Source organism: Anopheles gambiae, chromosome 3 (assembly GCF_943734735.2).
Source record: "Anopheles gambiae chromosome 3, idAnoGambNW_F1_1, whole genome shotgun sequence".
Lineage (NCBI taxonomy): Eukaryota > Metazoa > Arthropoda > Insecta > Diptera > Culicidae > Anopheles > Anopheles gambiae.
In genome coordinates, this window is record NC_064602.1 from 52,043,237 (window position 1) to 52,059,894 (window position 16,658).

Genomic DNA, 16,658 nt, shown 5'->3' on the forward strand with positions numbered 1-16,658 from the left:
CGACACTTGCGTCAATCATCGCGACAAAGCGATCGCGGAATGACAACCACTTTGTCGAATCACCGTCGAACGTTGGTAATTCGATTTTGGGAAAACGAATGTTTGATGTATTTGGCCGTCCAAACGCCAGGGTTGAGTTAGCCAATAAGGAGTCGTTGAGCGAATTGGCTTCCTTCCGTTGGTTTTCTCTAAGGAACGATTTTAGCCGCCGGCAGCGCTCTTCCATATCGATCCTGTCAGTAATACAGGCTTGAATCGCATCACTAGTGTCGTCATACTCTTCCAATTTTGCCACCGCGGCAAAAAAGTCCTGTCTGTGTTGCTCCAAACCCTCCATAACCTCCGGGATTTCACCTACATTTTCGGGTTTGAAGTTCTGCTTAAAGCGCTCCAGCGCCTTAATGTTTTCCACTGCGACGAGTTTTTTGTGCTGAGCAGATTTTATCTTCTTGTCCATCTTAGCTTCCGTCAGATTTCACGATAATGTCGATAACGCGATATGAACGTTCACGAAACTGTAGCAATTCGAATTTACGCGGGAAAAATAAACCACGATTCACGATCACGAAAATTCGACCGATGCCCTTGCTGCAGGGCTAATGAACTTGAACGAGCGCGAGAATTCGAAATGGCGCGAATGATGACTTGCACCGTGCTCGTGATGCGGAGCGTTCCGAATTTGCCGTTGCTCTTGATGCAGAGCGAAAGAAAACACTTAGCACGCACGTATCCGGTTCGAAGGACCAAAAATGTGAGAAAACCTCACGAATGTTCGGCTACGTGGTAAAACTCGTTTTCTTTCCCGATAATTCCAAAAACTTGTGCCGGTTAGAAAAATGAATGCGACTCGTTCAAATGTCCGTTTGCTACTGTATATTCAATTGTCAAGAGTTCATTACATAATTCATTTTGAGTTCATTCTGTTATCCTTATCTATGCCTATGAGTTCATTTCCTATCCTATTTCTAAATTGAGTTCGAATTTCGAATTCGAACTAATAAATTCAAATGATTCCGGCTAATCTCCAACAGACCGTTCACGGTAGTAAACGGTAGGAAAACGGAGAAAAGATGGGGAGTTCTCTTTACCTGTCTGGTGGTGCGGGCGATACACATTGAAGTCGCGCATACACTGTCCACTAGTTCCTGCATCCTCGCCCTCCGCAACTTCATAGCTCGCCGAGCAACACCAAACGAGATAGTATCTGACCGGGGTACCAACTTCGTCGGCGCCAATCGGGAACTCCAGGAACGGCTAAAAGATATAAACATGAGTAAGATCGTCGAGGAGCTGAACCTTACCAGCGTAAAGTGGACCTTCAATCCGCCAGGAGCACCGCATTTTGTAGGTGCCTGGGAGCGGCTCGTACAATCGGTGAAGAAAACATTGGCAAACATTCAGTTTACCAAACATCCATCAGATGCGGTGTTCAACAGTTGGTTGATGGAAGTGGAATTTATCATCAATTCTCGTCCTCTTACAGATGTTCCGGTTGATCGTGAAGAGGACTCCCCACTTACGCCAAACCACTTCCTTCTCGGATCCTCGTGCGGGGCCAAGCCGATAACCAGCTACGATGTGTCGGCCGAGTCTATAAAAAACACCTGGAAGACGTCACAGGTGTACGCCGATATCTTCTGGCGAAAGTGGGTGTCGTGCTACCTGCCCACTCTTACCAAGCGGACCAAGTGGTTTGACACTGTGAAACCTATTACGGTGGGCGACGTGGTGCTAATCGTCGACGAAACACTCCCGCGCGGATGCTGGCCAAAGGGACGCGTAGTTCGAGCCATCGTATCGAGAGACGGCGCGGTCAGACGAGTACACGTGCAAACGGCCTCCGGAAAAATAATCGAAAGGCCGGCTGTCAAGATAGCAGTAATTGACGTATCCGCATGAAAGTGTTTGCAATGTTTACAAACACTGGGGGCCAGTGTTGACGCCGTCAACCGTCAATTCAGATGCAAAAGCCTCCTTGCACGGGTCACGCGATAGAGGGCGCTGCCGGTCGCTTCGAAATTAATCGGTTTATCGAAACCCGACCAGCGACGGCACGAACCGAAGCCCTTAGGGGGAATGACCGGCGCAGCAGGATGACGAGCAGATTCCTTCGCGCACCCGAGCATACGCACGTGATTTTTTAGCGCCACCTTGCGAAATAGTAATAAATTATACCATTCTAATTTCGGCTAAAAAACGTTTTAATTGATCTCTGGGTAGAAAGAATCGGTTGCATCGCAACAGAGGTATTCGGATAACCGGGAACTACAAACCGACTGTAAATCCCAAAATGATTATCGACGAACACCCAATACTAAAAATCGAAGACATCTTCAACAAAATGAAAGGAGCTGCCCTGTTTTGCCACCTCGACGTAACGGATGCTTACACGCACCTTCCAATCGACGAAGACTTCCGGCATATTTTGACGCTAAACACATCGACACATGGACTGATCCGTCCCAAGAGAGCGGTGTATGGTGCTGCAAACATACCAGCTATTTGGCAGCGACGTATGGAGACGATCCTTCAAGGTTTGACCAATGTTGTCAGTTTTTTTGATGACGTCATTGTATTTGCGAAAGACTTCGAAGAGATGCTAGCAGCGCTGAACGAGACATTGGAGCAAATGCGACGAAACGGTCTTCGACTAAATCGTTCCAAATGCATCTTTGCGACATCATCCCTCGAATGCTTGGGTAATCGCATCGATCGTCACGGCCTGCACAAATTAGACAAACACATGAAAGCCATACGCGAAGCTCCAACACCAACTACACCAGAGGAACTACAATTATTTCTTGGTAAGGCAACTTATTATTCCTCATTCATACCCAATCTCTCTTGTAGGGCACGTCCTCTTCGAGATGTACTGCTTACCGATCCTTTTGAGTGGACACAAGCAGCAGAGAAGGCCTACCAAGACATAAAACTTGCGCTAATTTCACCACAAGTGCTGATGCAGTACGATCCATCGTTACCACTGATTCTCGCAACAAACGCTAGCAAAACCGGTCTCAGCGCTGTTCTCTCACATCGATTGAGCAATGGATCAGAACAACCGATCGCGTATGCCAGTTGTACAATGTCGCTAACTGAACAACGATACCATATGATTGATAAGGAGGCTCTTGCGATAGTGTGGGCAGTGAAAAAGTTTTTCCATTACCTCTATGCGCGAAAATTCACTCTAATCACTGATCATAAGCCCCTTACTCAAATACTGCACCCAGAAAAGTCTTTGCCTACTTTGTGCATTTGTCGAATGGCCAACTACGCCGACTATCTGGCACATTTCAATTTCGATATTGTCTACAGGCCCACAAACCAGAATACAAACGCCGATTACTGCTCCAGAATCCCAAATGCACCAACAGAAAATCAGAGCAATAGACAATTTTCACACGAGGGAGGAAATATGGATCATATATATCATATGTCTATTGGCCAGGAATTGATTCCGAAATCGAGCAAACAGCTAAATCTTGCACTGAATGTGCACGACAAGCCACAAGTCCACCAAAATTCAACAAACACCATTGGGAATACCCTAACGCACCTTGGGAACGCATACATATCGACTATGCAGGTCCCGTGGCAGGCGCTATGCTATTAGTAGTTGTGGATGCATACAGCAAATGGTTCGAGGTAAAGGTAACCACATCAACTACAACAAACGCAACGATCAGTTTACTGGATGAATTATTCGCAGCTTATGGAGCACCAGTAACGGTAGTCTCCGACAACGGTCCACAATTTGCATCAGCCGATTTCACGTCTTACCACAAAAACACAGGCGTTAAGTACCATAAGCTTACAGCCCCCTACCATCCGGCTACAAACGGCCAAGTAGAACGGTATGTTCAAACCGTAAAAAAGGCGTTGACAGCTATGGGTACAACAAAAGACACTTTGCAAAAGAATCTTAACACGTTTCTGCTACAATACCGAAAGGCTCCTCACACCGAAACAGGAAGTCCGCCAGCAAAGTTGTTCTTAGGTCGAAACATTCGCACGCGCATTGATCTTGTGCGACCACAAGATATCAACACACGGATGCATCAGAAGCAACAATCCACATTCGAACCGACTTTCCGTACATTCTCAGTTGGACAGAAAGTGTACTGTCTTTCTGGAAACCCACGAACGGACAAATGGATTGTAAATGGACCCAAGTGGAGTCATCGAAGCCTGCTTGGGTGATCTTCATTATCAAATCAGGTCTAACGGAAAGATGCTTAAGCGACATGTCGACCAGATTCAAAGCTTCCAAGGCAACGTCAGCTTCGAAGAGACCGATGAAGACGTACCTCGTCGACTGGACTTCTATGCGAACACTGAGACGCAGCAACCACCAATCAATAATGAAGCCAACGAAACAGCAACGTCTTCAGATGAGTCCATTTCATCAGGTATTGTGTTTGGAACACCTATGAGCAGCCCGCAACAATTAAACTCATCGTCAAGCGAAGACTCACCTTCAGTAGCCCGCAGGTCCCAAAGACAACGTCGCCCTCCTCTACGCTATTCGCCATCCTAGAGTGAACCAGGATCTTCATACAAGAGGGAGGAAATGTTGTATATGGAACACCCTATGTATGAGCGGTGATGATTGTCATCGCTCATGACGTGACACAACCTGGATGCCGTCCGGATGCACCCCGACCTGGCATCAACTAAAAGAGCTCTAGATCAATCAGCATCGTTGGCTCGTGAACTTCCACTCTTTTATTCTCCTTATTATTACATTCTTTTCAATAAAGTGAATTCAATACGCAACAATCAGTGCCCGAAATTACGACGAAATCTTGTGCAGCTCAAGCTAAGAGGCTAGATTTCTGATTTTGGTCATTTTTAAGTGATGAATTACTGAAAAACTACTCCATGCCACGTTCATGAGAAAGAAATGTATAGTTAAACTAAGTTTTGAGCACAAAATGCACAATTAGCCCTAAAAAGTGTATGGTTGTTTGGAATCGTTTGTGAACGCTTTTTCATCTAATTGTCAAAAATAAGCCTTCAAAATGGTTGACCATAATCGAGCTATGCATCGACCTCTGTATTATATGGACTTTGGCTGCTTCGATGTAAACAACTTTTCTAAATACAAATTGCGAAGGAAGTGTGAGGCAAGATTTTGTGAGAATTATTGTATAAAACACCCAGGAAAATCATTTTATAAGTTTCCAAATCAATGCAAAAGATGTGAGAAGTACATAAAACAATACGCATTGGAATTTGGGAAGAAAAACTGATCCCAAGTGCCACAAATCCACTAAACGACCACTAAACGGCTTCTAAACGACTCAAGTTCTCTACCTAAACAGAATATAGAAAGACTTCGTTTAGCAGACGGCAAACGACTCATGCATTCTAAAAATAGCGAAAAAGCTGGTGGCGCTCTCTGTTGGTGGGATATCCCAACCAGTTGAGCTTCATCGCTTGGAGGAGAGCTTTCTCATTTCCTCTGTACTGTTGTATGGTTTCGCATTGAAGTTGTGCATCGCTAGAACTAGAACGGCGATACGATTGTTTAAATACTAAACTCCAACCGAAATCACCAGTACTGAAGCAAGTGAGATTTGAGTAATGGTCGTTGGTGGGTGGGTATCAACACGTATCTGACCACACGACCATTCATGTAGATTTTTGCTCGGAAAGTTATAAGGCTATTTGGGTCATGATAAGATGAAACTTGTCGAAACACATTGCAAGAAAAGGATAGCAATATAATGATGAGTTGTAATACGCCATCTATTGATCAAACCAATGAAGCTGTGGAGCTTTTATTTTTTTTCTATTGTAGTATTGTGGAGATTTGACCCCTAATTAGACCATAGTGCCGGATCGGAACATGACCATCACCGCGACAACTGTGCGAAAATCTGAATGTCAAAAATAAAGATCATTCGTTTTCGGATCGTTGAACTGACAACACCTTCAGCCTTCTGTTAATTCTTCTGCCTTGCGATTTTGTGCCTTTTATAAGTTCAACGTTTAGTTCAAATTGGTAAAATTCGAGGGTTACACTATGGATATTCAATTTTCCAGTCGTTTAAGCTTAATCTGTGGCGCTTGGGATATGTCCGAACTACTCGGACTATTGCTCACAGGTTCTAGTTTTAACCGCAGGACTCCACACAGCATAACACGGAGCGCAACATAACAACTGACAGCTGCCAAACGCTTCAAAAATCGCTTCCATGCTGGTAACTTTTTTTTGAATATCCTTAGTAGGCAGCTCATTGCTCGTAGAAAAGCTACCAACCTTCTGCGATGACCGACAGTTGATGAAACGCTTTACTTCCTTTCCCAAGCGTTTTGCAGCTGTCAGTTGTTATGTTGCACTCCGTGTTATGCTATGTGGAGTCCTGCGGTAAGATACAGTATCGGACATTAAGATAGGACCCTTTTTTTTCAATGCACCGTGCACTTGTTTTGCCACGTTACTTGTGATTGTGTGTGTGTATGTGTGTATGTGTGTGTGTATGTGTGTGTGAGTGTGTGTGTGTGTATGTGTGTGTGTGTGCATGTGTGTGTGTGTGTGTGCATGTGTGTGTGTGTGTAATAGTAGAAAGAGAGTGTGCTTTTTAATGTGTATTAGCAAGTGCGCGGGTTTGTGTCTGAAAAACATAGCTTGCCATGATGTCATATTGCGTTGAAATTATTCTTATTACACCTGTTCTCACTTTCCTCTGAATCGTTATCCGGTTGCTATGGATCGCAATCCATGAGAATGGATCGCAATCAACTACGTCTGAATCGTTTGCAACTAAGTCTGAATCGTTTTCAGCTACGTTTGGATCGCTCTCAGCTACCTTTGGATTTTACGGTAGCTCGCGCAAATTTCGTTTTAGCGCACCGTTTATTTGGTGACCGCGGGACACATTTGCACCCCAAGGAAAGAATTAAATAATTAATGCATTCAATTATAAAATCTTATCGTATTTTTTATATGAAGCTTACATCACCATTCATACGTTTTTGGTTATTAGACCAAGTTTTTCAAACAAACCAGCACAATCTTCTTCTTTTTAGCGTAACGACCTACGTGGTCATTCAATCTTGTTCAGGGTTTCGAGGTATAGCCGGATATTCCATCTTTAGAATGGAGGAAATCTGTTCTGATGCGTAGAAGCAGACAAATCTGTCAAATGTTGTTTATAGCTCAAAAATGGGTTTTTAACACATATTCTCAATTGGGTTCAAACTTAGAACAATACGAAATTGTTGCTTTTCAAATTGTCTGTCATGAGGAGAATCGTGGGGTACGCCGAATGGTCACTAAATAAACTTTGCGCTGCAACGAGATTTACGCGAGCTACCGTAAAATCCAAAGGTAGCTGAGAGCGATCCAAATGTTGCTGAAAACGATCCAAACGTAGCTGCAAACGATTCAGACGTAGTTGATTGCGATCCAATCTCATGGATTGCGATCCATAGCAACTGGATAAAGATTCAGAGGAAAGTGAGAACAGGTGTATGTGTGTTATCATGTGAAACATTGTGCGTTTACACTTGGATAAAAACTAAAGTTTGCATCGACAGCAGCGCTTGTTCCTCGGACGCTGGTGTGCTGTTTCATGAATGTGAATGCGACACCGGTGCGAAATGGACACGCGCACAATAGCAATGAACTCGGCATTCCCTCACAGGTGTTTCTCCAGTGCACGCCATTGAAAGGCCTTCGTGCATCTCTGCGTTGCACGTTGTGTGCGAATGGTAAACTTTGTGCGTGCATTGAGCTGGCGCGCAGTTATTCTTTTCAATGGGCGTTTTGTTTCATGAGCGCGGCAGTATTCTTTTCTCGATTTTTAAGGGAAGACGCTTACTCGCGTACTCGTTGATAGTTTTTATCCATGCGATGTTTTCGCTACTCCAAAACGATGTAATTCATCGCGTATAGAAGTAGAACGCAGGCAGAGCACGGGATCAGCCGTGTCCAAGTTTTTAACCAGCGCGTTCTTGACGGTCCAAGCAAGCAATGTTAGTAACAATGGGTCGAGGTAAACGTTGTACCGATCATCAGCGCCATATGTAAAAGCGAATGGCTGCTGCTGGCATTAAGCGCAAAAGGATCGAGTTCGTAATGGAACGATCGCGCACTTTTGTGGCAAACGCGCTTCGGACAACCGAAACGTGCTTAGACAACTAAAACGCGCTTGGACAACCGAAACGCGCAAGTCAACCGAACGTCCTCAGAAGACCACGGCGAAAGAAGACCGTAACATTGTTAATATATCGAAAACACACTGATCGCTAGGGCGGTGGTCCTGCTTATCACACCAAAAACCTAACCCAAAACACAAAAAAACTACTTACAAATCTATCCGAAACGACCTACTTGTGAAACAAACACACACATCAATACACATTCAAACATACATCCACACACACACACACACACATGCACACACACACAAACACACATACACACACATACACACACACACAAGCACATACAAACCACACATAAACTTGGCCCAACGGGTGCACGGTGCGTTAAAAAACCAATGCCCTATCTTTCTGTCCGATACTGTATGTATTCGGAAGTCAACTTAAGAGTCAATCGGTGATGAGCTATCGGCTGCTTATATACCGCATGGTTGCTATGTTCTACTATGTGTTGCTATGTGTTCCATTATCCCTGTGGTAACTGGGATCCAACAAAAACAAAAAGGAAGTTCAGCAGTTTCTTCTCTGTGTCAGTGTAGTAAGCGAATCATTTTAGAGATGGCGCTAGAGTTAAACGTATTTTCATTTGAAATAAGGAGACTACTTTTGAAGCTCATGTTGTTCGAAGTGTCACGTTGGTTTGTCGGTGATTGCACGTCCGACGTTATTTGTTAAGTTCCATATAAAATTTTGACAGGCCTTCCGATAAAATCGCATTCGATGTTGCACAGACACGGGCCTTACCGTATTACAGGGTTTCACACTTTATCTCAAGACCGCGGGACCCCTTCCCGAATCTGTCTTAGCCAAAGCCAAGACTGCGGTATGATGCTTGAAAACGTTGATGATACCTGAATTCATCGGATGCAATGCTGAATCTGCGGCACATTTCTCGAAACACACTGGTCCGCGCCGAGGACATGCGGTCGAATATTTTTTACACGGATAACCTTTGTGTACATCAGTTTATTAGAAACACTTAATTATCCTTTTCGTTTTTGGGAAGAAGAAGAAGTAAATTTATGAAGTATGGCTTTTAGTTACATAAATTGAATGCATAGCAATTAGTTCAACTGACACTAATACACCGCCATGTCTTCCCGACTGTCGGGGCAATCATTTCAATCTATGTGACTTTTGAAGAATATTAAGAGCTAGAAAACTTTTTGAATAGATTCTATAAATATAACTACATGCATTGCTATACATATCATAACAAAATTAGCGACTAATCGAAACCAAAATCCTTTATTGTATGTATGACCTACCCGGGTAGGTGGTTATACAAGTAAGGGGTAAAAGTTGATTTTATTTTTTAAAGCACATTTTAAAAAATTGAAAAATTCTGAATTTTTTACCACTTTTGTAAAACATGTTTCTCTAGGCATTCTATTTTTTTGCATCGATTCGATAATCCAATAAAAAGTTATCATAAAAAGAATAAGCAAAACATACCCGGGTAGGTGGTTATAGAAATGAAGGTTAATGTTGTGTACAAAAACGGTGCAGTGTAACCGCGACTCGATGCTGTCGTGCAACTGACAGCATCCGACGTCCGAATGGCCGTTAAGGGCTTCGGGAGCGATCGGGCTACCGAGGGTCGGCACTCGATTATAGGCCACGACCCGACACACACAACAGTCCTGTAGAATATATGTTATTTATATTAGAATATAAGTGGTTTATACAGAAGAGCCGCGTGTGTCTTAAATATCCTCAATTGTGCACCAGTCCGAAACACAAAAGTGGCGACGAGGTTCTAATTGTTTGTTTCGTTTCATTTATTCGTGTGAAAATTCCGCGACCCAAGCGGCGAAGGATGTCCTCTGAGGAGACTGGTGCCATGGACGAGGAGATGCGTCGTTCATCGCTAGGGCTAGCTAGCGCGAGCGGAGGGCTAATTCCGCAGAACGGTGCGATGCTGCAACCCAACGTGCATCTTTTGGGCGACCAGCGCATTCTCGGTGGTATGCAGCGAAGTGAAGATGCCGCGCCGTTGCAGATACGTGCGCAATCGCCATCGCAATCCGGATCATTGCCACTGTTCCACGGTGGTCAGGCGCCATTGCTGTCAGCTCCAACGGCGCCATCGCAGTCGGCTCCCGCACAGCAGCACCAAAGTACTGGTCCGTATTTGAGTGGAAGTGATAATACGATGATGCAAACGCTACAACAGCTACAAAAGCAGATGGCACAGCAGCAGCAGCTGATTACTGAATTATTATGCCAGCGTTTAGACTACTTAGGTGCGTCTACGGCCGCGGTACACCCCGAGCAGATCATTGACACGCTAGCGAGAAATATAACGGAATTTCGTTATGATGAGGAAGGAGGTGTAACGTTCGGTGGGTGGTTTGCGAGATATGAGGAGCAGTTTAGGAAGGATGCGGAGCGTATAGATGAAGCCGCGAAAATCAGGCTGTTGATGAGGAAGTTAGGTCCGGTCGAGCACGACAGGTACACGTCGTTTATATTGCCCCGGAAAGCGGGAGATTTTTCGTTTGCGGAAACGGTCCAGAGGTTGACCGAGTTGTTTGACACGCGAGAGTCGTTGCTTAGCAAAAGGTTCAAGTGCTTGCAAATAGCGAAAAATAAGAATGAAGACCATATGTCATATGCGTGTAGGTTGAACAAGGCGTGCGTCGGATTTGAGCTTGGAAAGCTTACAGAGGAACAATTTAAGTGTTTATTGTTTGTGTGCGGGTTGAAGTCAGGGCACGATGTTGACTTCCGTACGAGGCTGCTTGCGCGAATAGAAGATAAAGCAGATATTACGCTGCAGCAGTTGTCGGCGGAGTGCGGCAGGATAGTTAACTTAAAGAAGGATAGTGCCATGATCGAGTCCCCAGCACAGGAGAATGTGTTGGCTGTACAGTCGGAAAGACACTTACAAGCCAAAAGATCGCAGCTAGATCAGCGTACGACGCAGAGTAAGCCCTGCTGGGCATGTGGGGATAACCACTGGCAACGTGATTGCCCATATAGTACTAAAGAATGTTTTGAGAGTAGGCGGATAGGCCACAAAGCTAGTCATTGCAACAAAAATCGAAGGAAATTTAGGCATCCTGAGTATGGCCTCAGATATGAGGAACAGGAAGGGAATGTTGCACAAGTGGTAACTGTGAGTGTGCAGAGCGTAGCATCTAGGAGAAAATACGTGGAGATTAGTCTCAACAACAAGCCAGTTCACCTGCAACTCGACTCAGGGTCGGATATTTCTATAATAGGCATGAGTACATGGAAACAAATAGGGAGCCCCCGGCTCAAACCCCTTTCCGTCGCAGCGAGAACTGCTTCAGGAGCTGGTCTTATGCTCGAGGGTGAATTTCTATGTGAGGCCACACTAGACAATGTTACGGCTGAAGTAACCATAAGAGTGGCAAAACATGATCTTATGCTATTCGGTGCGGATCTGTTTGAGTTGTTGGGTCTGTGGGCAACACCCATTGAAAGTTATTGCTATAGAGAGGGCAGAAATTTAAAGCAGCATGATAGGCTTGATAAAAAAAACAGACCGAATGTCTAGTAGCTAGTATAAAGGCTGGTGATGGCATAGATTATGCAGCAGGCACGGGAAATGCAATTCCATTCCTTTACAATGAGGTGGTTAAGCCCATGCAACGTGATACAATGCTGCGCAGATTATATAGCTATGGCAATTATGAAGGTCGAATAGATAGCGCCAATTACCTTCGTAAACAGCCCTCGCCGATAATTTGTCACGAAGCGTACCAAAGAAAAGGGAGACACGTGAGGTCGCAAGAACCTTAGCGTAGGCGTAAATAATGATTTATAAACGGGCATATGATTTAAAGGATCCCTGGCGAGAGGGTACATGTCTCAAAGAAGTGCTAGAAATTAAGTGATACAAGAATGGAAAATAATGGTATTAATTTACGGTAGGATGTTTTAATGGCTGAGGGTAGAGTTTCTGGAACAAAATAGCCGTCACAATTTTTAGCATTTTAGCAAACCCAGTTTTAGCCATCGTGGCACAACATTCCCCTAGCATAGTCTGCGCACGTGAACAAATGAATGGTCCACCTCGCCGCTCTTCTCGTGATAGAAGGGCGTCGCGCAGGTTGCAGCTGTACCAGCTGAATTAAGAGAGGGAGATGTTGTGTACAGAAACGGTGCAGTGTAACCGCGACTCGATGCTGTCGTGCAACTGACAGCATCCGACGTCCGAATGGCCGTTAAGGGCTTCGGGAGCGATCGGGCTACCGAGGGTCGGCACTCGATTATAGGCCACGACCCGACACACACAACAGTCCTGTAGAATATATGTTATTTATATTAGAATATAAGTGGTTTATACAGAAGAGCCGCGTGTGTCTTAAATATCCTCAATTGTGCACCAGTCCGAAACACAAAAGTGGCGACGAGGTTCTAATTGTTTGTTTCTTTTCATTTATTCGTGTGAAAATTCCGCGACCCAAGCGGCGAAGGATGTCCTCTGAGGAGACTGGTGCCATGGACGAGGAGATGCGTCGTTCATCGCTAGGGCTAGCTAGCGCGAGCGGAGGGCTAATTCCGCAGAACGGTGCGATGCTGCAACCCAACGTGCATCTTTTGGGCGACCAGCGCATTCTCGGTGGTATGCAGCGAAGTGAAGATGCCGCGCCGTTGCAGATACGTGCGCAACCGCCATCGCAATCCGGATCATTGCCACTGTTCCACGGTGGTCAGGCGCCATTGCTGTCAGCTCCAACGGCGCCATCGCAGTCGGCTCCCGCACAGCAGCACCAAAGTACTGGTCCGTATTTGAGTGGAAGTGATAATACGATGATGCAAACGCTACAACAGCTACAAAAGCAGATGGCACAGCAGCAGCAGCTGATTACTGAATTATTATGCCAGCGTTTAGACTACTTAGGTGCGTCTACGGCCGCGGTACACCCCGAGCAGATCATTGACACGCTAGCGAGAAATATAACGGAATTTCGTTATGATGAGGAAGGAGGTGTAACGTTCGGTGGGTGGTTTGCGAGATATGAGGAGCAGTTTAGGAAGGATGCGGAGCGTATAGATGAAGCCGCGAAAATCAGGCTGTTGATGAGGAAGTTAGGTCCGGTCGAGCACGACAGGTACACGTCGTTTATATTGCCCCGGAAAGCGGGAGATTTTTCGTTTGCGGAAACGGTCCAGAGGTTGACCGAGTTGTTTGACACGCGAGAGTCGTTGCTTAGCAAAAGGTTCAAGTGCTTGCAAATAGCGAAAAATAAGAATGAAGACCATATGTCATATGCGTGTAGGTTGAACAAGGCGTGCGTCGGATTTGAGCTTGGAAAGCTTACAGAGGAACAATTTAAGTGTTTATTGTTTGTGTGCGGGTTGAAGTCAGGGCACGATGTTGACTTCCGTACGAGGCTGCTTGCGCGAATAGAAGATAAAGCAGATATTACGCTGCAGCAGTTGTCGGCGGAGTTCGGCAGGATAGTTAACTTAAAGAAGGATAGTGCCATGATCGAGTCCCCAGCACAGGAGAATGTGTTGGCTGTACAGTCGGAAAGACACTTACAAGCCAAAAGATCGCAGCTAGATCAGCGTACGACGCAGAGTAAGCCCTGCTGGGCATGTGGGGATAACCACTGGCAACGTGATTGCCCATATAGTACTAAAGAATGTTTTGAGAGTAGGCGGATAGGCCACAAAGCTAGTCATTGCAACAAAAATCGAAGGAAATTTAGGCATCCTGAGTATGGCCTCAGATATGAGGAACAGGAAGGGAATGTTGCACAAGTGGTAACTGTGAGTGTGCAGAGCGTAGCATCTAGGAGAAAATACGTGGAGATTAGTCTCAACAACAAGCCAGTTCACCTGCAACTCGACTCAGGGTCGGATATTTCTATAATAGGCATGAGTACATGGAAACAAATAGGGAGCCCCCGGCTCAAACCCCTTTCCGTCGCAGCGAGAACTGCTTCAGGAGCTGGTCTTATGCTCGAGGGTGAATTTCTATGTGAGGCCACACTAGACAATGTTACGGCTGAAGTAACCATAAGAGTGGCAAAACATGATCTTATGCTATTCGGTGCGGATCTGTTTGAGTTGTTGGGTCTGTGGGCAACACCCATTGAAAGTTATTGCTATAGAGAGGGCAGAAATTTAAAGCAGCATGATAGGCTTGATAAAAAAAACAGACCGAATGTCTAGTAGCTAGTATAAAGGCTGGTGATGGCATAGATTATGCAGCAGGCACGGGAAATGCAATTCCATTCCTTTACAATGAGGTGGTTAAGCCCATGCAACGTGATACAATGCTGCGCAGATTATATAGCTATGGCAATTATGAAGGTCGAATAGATAGCGCCAATTACCTTCGTAAACAGCCCTCGCCGATAATTTGTCACGAAGCGTACCAAAGAAAAGGGAGACACGTGAGGTCGCAAGAACCTTAGCGTAGGCGTAAATAATGATTTATAAACGGGCATATGATTTAAAGGATCCCTGGCGAGAGGGTACATGTCTCAAAGAAGTGCTAGAAATTAAGTGATACAAGAATGGAAAATAATGGTATTAATTTACGGTAGGATGTTTTAATGGCTGAGGGTAGAGTTTCTGGAACAAAATAGCCGTCACAATTTTTAGCATTTTAGCAAACCCAGTTTTAGCCATCGTGGCACAACATTCCTGTCGCTCACGCGACGTGAGTACCAGTGAGCGTATGCGTAGGCGGTGAGCGTATGCGTAGGCGCCTACGGTGAGCGTAGGCGGAGCTTAGTAGTACCACTACTACTAAGCCGACAAAACTGTTTCCTTGCGGAACACATGCATCAGTGCTGCGCGGCAACAAGCGCAAGTTGGCAAACTTGCGCACAGGAACCCTGGTTCGATTCCGCGTAGCGATTACTATTTTCGTCTTGCGTTCCAGAACAGGATTACACTAAAATACGGAAAAAACGTTTTACTAAATATAATTATATATAGTTATTAATATATATATATAGTTATATATATAATTATATATATAGTTATATATATATAATTATATTTAACTATATATAATTATATATAGTTAAATATAATTATATATATATAGTATATATTATATTATAGCTCTGTAATGGGATGGGATCCGAAGCCCCATTGAGGGATAATACAGGCTCTCCCATCCAACTCCTATTCCGACACGTCCTCGTCGTGCAGAGTGGTAACATGTGTCACCACATATCCAAGCTTGGGTACACGGGCTTGACCCAACCCCTTGGGCGGATGGTGGCACATGGCGAACCAGGAGGGGGGTGGGTATCCCGGGAAACTGGGTGCCTGAACGTCGGGGGGGCAACCCGACGCTAAACAAAACGGTCACGTGGGCGCGGGGCCAGTCACCCAGTCCCATGAATCAACGACTACGGAAAGCACCAGGAATCATCGAAACGGAACCAACGATACCGACCCTACGCAATGCCCCAGGACTACTCTGAAAATGGGCTCATGGAACGTACGCACTCTAAGCGAAGCCGGAGCCTTGAAAAAACTTGATGATGCCCTAGCCACACTGAGCATGGACCTCGTAGCTTTACAAGAGATTCGGTGGCTAGGGAACGGTGTGCACAACAGGCGTGGTAAGCATTGCTACGACATATATTTCAGCTGCCACGACCGCCACCGCGTGCTCGGAACGGGTTTCGCCGTAGGTCCCCGGTTGAAACCCGCAATCATGGATTTCAAGGCTATAAATGATAGGCTATGCACCCTGCGCATGCGAGGCAAATTCTTTAATATAAGCCTCATAAACGTTCACGCCCCTACCGAAGACAAAGAGGAAGAGGAGAAGGACCTTTTTTACGGCCGCCTCGCTAGAATTGTAGATGCTTGCCCCAGGCATGACCTCATAATCATCCTGGGGGACTTCAACGCAAAAGTCGGTAGGGAGCCAATGTACCGCCAATACACTGGCTGTCACAGTCTGCATGAGCACAGTAATGATAATGGTAGTAGATTGGTCCAGTTCGCCGCAGCGAACAATCTGGTTGTAGGAAGTACCAAATTTGCGCGCAAAAAAATCCACAAGATTACGTGGGCGCACCCGGGTGGAGAATCCTTCAACCAGATCGACCAGGTGTTAATAAGCCGCCGACGACAGTCGAGTCTGTTAAATGTCAGAACATATCGAGGAGCCAATATCGATTCCGATCACTACTTGGTTGGCTTAGTGATACGTTGTAGAATCGCCCGCCCCCGCGCCAATGGGGGCGGAGAAAACACGCAGGCTCGGCTCAACACGGACTCTCTAAGGGACATTGCTGTCCAACAGGAATTCAAAACCGCTTTAGAAGAGTCTCTACTACCAGAAGACTGATACGAAACTACGAGCGAGAGGTGGAACGCTCTAAAAACAAAAATAATAAACTGTGCAAGAAATATACTCCCACCACGTCGTGGCAACACCAAATCTGGCTGGTTCGACGATGAATGCAGACAAGTGACCGAACGTAAGAATACTGCATACCGAGCAATGCAGCAACGGCATAGAACGC